This window comes from Mastomys coucha, unplaced genomic scaffold (genome assembly GCF_008632895.1).
Source record: "Mastomys coucha isolate ucsf_1 unplaced genomic scaffold, UCSF_Mcou_1 pScaffold17, whole genome shotgun sequence".
Classification (NCBI taxonomy): domain Eukaryota; kingdom Metazoa; phylum Chordata; class Mammalia; order Rodentia; family Muridae; genus Mastomys; species Mastomys coucha.
Genome location: NW_022196899.1, coordinates 16,354,040 through 16,359,219, shown reverse-complemented (window position 1 = coordinate 16,359,219; position 5,180 = coordinate 16,354,040).

Below are 5,180 nucleotides of genomic sequence, written 5' to 3'. Positions count from 1 at the left end.
AGCAGAGACTGAAGGAAGGACAAGCCAGCCTAAATATAGCTATCTCCTGAGAGTCTCTGACAGTACCTAACTAATGCAGATGTGGAGGCTCGCAGCCATCCACTGAACTGAGTACAGGGTCCCCGGTGGAGGAGTTAGAGAAAGGACCTATGGAGCTGAGGGGTTTGCAGCCCCTTATGATGAACAATAATATGACCTAACTAGTACCCTCTGAGCTCCCAGGGTCTCAGCCACCAACCAAGGACTGTACATGGTAGGTCTGATTGTTCTGGCAGCATGTGTATAGTAGAAGATTGCAAATTTGATCATCAATTGGAGGAGAGGACCTCGGCCCTGTGAAGTTTCTGTGCCCCAGTGTAGGGGAATGCCAGGGCCAGAAAGTGGGAGAGGGGAGAGGGTGGGGTGGCAGGCTTGGGGAGGGGGGAGGCAATAGGGGTTTGTTCTTGTTGTTTTTGTTTGTTTGTTTTTTTGTTGGGGGGAAACTAGGAAAGGAGAAATTTATGTGTAAATAAAGAAAATACCTAATAAAAATGCAAAATAAAAAAAAATTTAAAAAAAAAAAGAATTTGCCTAATCCTATAGAGACTTGTTGCCCCAGGAAAGGTGATTTCAGGGCTGGGAGGTAAAGGAGTATGGAGGGGAACCCTCAGAGACAAATAGGAAGGGGGATAGGGTTAAGAACTTTTGGATGGAGTCAGGGGAGAGGGGCAACATTTGGAACATAAATAAATATAATAATTTTTTTAAAAAATGCTGGACAAGTTCACCATAAGTGAACCATGAGTAAACTCATGTTTACTCATTCATTCTGTGATTGTCTCATAAGACAATCAGGTCCATGATGGATGGTGCCATGCCACTTGTTTACCACTCTAGAGACAGTGAGACCTGGGAGAGTGCAGCTAAGAAATGAAGCAAGCTAGTGGCTCATGAAATAGCCAACATTTTTCAGAGCATCAAACAATTCATATGCTTAGGTGTTTAAAAGAGTCATTTGAGTATATAACCACAAGGACAAGCCACATGTGGAAAAAAAAAGGTTTTTTCCATAAAGGCATCTGAATCACAAAAGCTGAAATAAGTTCACTCCTATCTGATACACCTAGTAGGAGCACAAAATCATAAATCATAAACAATTCCATATTCTAAAGAAACTGAAGACACAAGACTCATGTCTTCTTTTTGTTGGAGTTTTCTCAAAGGTACTCAGAAATCTCACACACCTCCTACATCCCTGAACTGTATTCCAATAGGTCCTATCTGAGCTGATCTCCCAAGTATGCATGGAGGAACAATGCTACCTCTTCTAGCTTTACTAAGATGAAGTAAGTCTACAAATGTGAACATCTTTATCTCTAATGTGAAAACACAGAAAGTATTACAGTTGTTATAAGAAGTGAATCAGGACATACAAAGAAAGTTATCTTTTATAGTCTATAACAAACCACCATCACAAGACTCCTGAGGAAAACTGTGGAGGTAAGGAGGTGGTGTAGTCAGTAAAGTCCAAGCATGAGGACCTGAGTTCAGATCCCCTGGACCTATAGTGCTATACAACTATAATCCTAATTCTAGGGAGGCAGAGACAGAAGGAACTCTGAAACTTTATGTCTGGCTAGTCTTACAGTGAACTAAAAGTTTTTAAGACTCTGCCTTTAAAAAAAAAAAATGAGGAATTTGAAGCAATGGGGAATGATAAAGGAAAGTCCCTGACATCAACTTGTGATCTACACATACACACACACACACACACACACACACACACACACTCACACACACACATACATTCACATACACACACATTCACACACAAGCACACACATGCACTCACACACATACATATACACACAGACACACACATACTCACACATTCATACACAAGCACACACACCCACTCACACACACACATACACACACCATAACACACACTCACATACATACTCACACACATCCATGCTGCCATCTACACATGTACATAGCATACACCATCCCACACAAAGAAAACAAAAAGTAAATTAAATTTAGATGTAAAAGAAGACAAACCATGGTTGGATGTGGTGACTCTCTTAATATATTAAAATAGACATTTATGTTCTTTCAAGTGAGTAATTATAAGCTCACAATATAGAACATCAAAGTAGATTCAGAGGTCAGCAAGTCACTCATGAGATGTGCGATGGTAACAGTACTTTTACTTTGAATGATCATGTGTTATTTTCCACAGGTGGACCACTATTGTGTTTTTCTCTTTATCTCTCTGTATCCTTCATCTCAGAAAGCATTGGAGCATATAATTACTTGATTTTTCACACAAATGGCCAATTGTCTCCAATAACAGGGAGATGAGGCAAATTGAATTCTGAGAGCACAATTTCTATGCCTGTCATTGAAAATGTATCCATCTGACTTTCTTTGCTTGATTCAAATGAACACATTTTTTTAAAAGCTGAATCATTTGATTTGCTTCCTTTAAAAGTTCTCCATTGTGACCAGCCCGACCAAGGGTGTACCGTGCCTGATATTTACCCAAAGGCACCGTGTCAAAATAGAATCAGGCCAGATACAATAAGAAATAGTAGTAAACTTAAAGGACTGTCTTGCATATTTTCCCATAGGATTGAAATATGTCATTGCTCATTCTGAGATCCGAATCAAGTCAACAAGGCAACATCTAGGAGGGCCATGTATTAAAATTATGCTGAAGGTGTCTAGGTTGGGGCTATTCAGTAAATCCTCTTAGAAGACACATACATTAGGTAATTTGCTGAGAGGTGAGTCAGCCTCTCTGTGGTTCAGGTCTCCTAACCATGAAAACAGTCTAATGCCAACACTTAAGCTATTAGAAGTAGTGAAATAAATCCTTACTCTAAAAGGAGTCTTAGTGGCACAGGGCATAATCTGTTTGCATGAAATGGCACCAGGCCCTCCCTAGACATTTATTTTTCATTATGCTGCATCTTGCCTAGAAGAAAATATAGCAACCAAAAACTTTTCAGTTCCTGATCTTGAAAATTTATAGTTATGTGATTTTTGTACTTAAAGACAGAGATTCAAATTACTGACTCTGGAGCCAGGCACCCTACGTTCAAAACATGATCAGGCCTCTGTCATTAGCCATATATGACATGATATGGTTTGTTATCTACCAACTCTGATATCTGATATATGGAAGTGATTATACACACCCACTGTAAATAATCAGAGATGTTTGTGTCATAGTAGAGCAGATAAGGCATGGATTCTGGGGTTAATTACACTGAGATTTACTCCTGGAATACCACTTAGTGGCCATGGGAACTTGGGTACTCTTTAAGGCTCCAGTACTGCTATTCATAAAATGAGTCTCTTAGGAATAATGGGTTATTAAATATGATAAGGAACAAACGAAGGTTGACAATAGTTAACAAAAAAGACTCCCTACTAAACTATTCTCAACATTAAAGAACTTCTGGGGGAATAATCATCCCTGACCTCAGGATGTATTACAGAGCAATAGTGATTTAAAAAAAAAAAACTGTATGGTATTGGTTCAGAGACAGATAGGAAGTTAAAAGGAATAGAACTGAAGACCCAGAGATGAACCCACACACTTACGGTCACTTGATCTCGGACAAAGGAGCTAAAACCATCCAGTGGAAAAAAAACAGCATTTTCAACAAATGGTACTGGTTCAACTGGGGGTCAACATGTAGAAGAATGCAAACCAATGATTCTTATCTCTTTGAACAAAGCTCAAGTCCAAGTGGATCAAGGACCTCCACATAAAACCAGATACTCTGAAACTTATAGAGGATAAAGTGGGGGAAAGCCTCGAACACATGGGCACAGGGGGAAAATTCCTGAACCAATGACTTATGCTCTAAGATCAAGAATTGACAAATGGGACCTCATAAAATTGCAAAACTTCTGTAAGGCAAAGGACACTGTTAATAGGACAAAATGGCAACTAACAGATTGGGAAAATATCTTTACCAATCCTACATCCAGTTGAGGGCTAATATCCAATGTAAACAAAGAACTCAAGAAGTTAAACACCAGAGAACCAAATAACCCTGTTTAAAAATTAAGTACAGAGATAAAACAGAATTCTCAACTGAAGAATACCAAATGTCTGAGAAGTACCTAAAGAAATGTTCAACATCCTTAGGCATCAGGGAAATGCACATCAAAACAACCCTGAGATTCTACCTCAGACCAGTCAGAATGGCTAAGATCAAAAACTCAGATGACAGGAGATGCTGGCCAGGATGTGGAGAAAGAACACCCCTACATTGTTGGTGGGATTGCAAGCTGGTACAACCACTCTGGAAATCAGTGTGGCAGTTCCTCAGAAAATTGGACATAGTTTTACCTAAGGACTCAGCTATACCACTCAGCTATACCATATAGCCAGAAGATGCTCCAACATATAACAAGGACACATGCACCACTGTGTTCATACCAGCCTTATTTATAATAGCCCGAAGCTGGAAAGAACCCAGATGTTCTTCAACAGAGGAATGGATACAGAAAATTTGGTACATCTACACAATGAAGTACTACTCAGCTATTAAAATCAATGACTTCATGAAATTCTTAGGCAAATGGATAGAATTAAAAAATATCCTGAGTGAGGTAAACCAATCACAAAAAAACGCACATGATATACACTCACTGATAAGTAGATATTAGCCCCAAAGCTCGGAATACCCAAGATACAATTCACAGACCACATGAAGCTCAAGAAGAAAGAAGACCAAAGTGTGGGTGCTTCGGTCCTTCTTAGAAGAGGGAAAAAATACTCATGGGAACAAATATGGGGACAAAGTGTGGAGCAGAGACTGAAGGAAAGGCCATCCAGAGACTGCCCCACCATTGGACTGTTCACAGGGTCCCAAATGGAGGAGTTAGAGAAAGGACAAAGGAGCTGAAGCTGTTTGCAGCCCCATGGGAAGAACAACAATATCAACCAACCAGACCCCCCAGAGCTCCCAGGAACTAAACCATCAACCAAAGAGTATACATGGCAGGACCCATGGCTACAGCCACATATGTAGCAGAGGATGGCCTTGTTGGGCATAAATGGGAGGAGAGGCTCTTGGTCCTCTGAAGGCATGATGCGCCAGTGTAGGGGAATGCAAGTGTGAGGAGGCATGGTGGGTGGGTAAGTCAGGGAACACCCTCATTGAAGCTCATAGAAG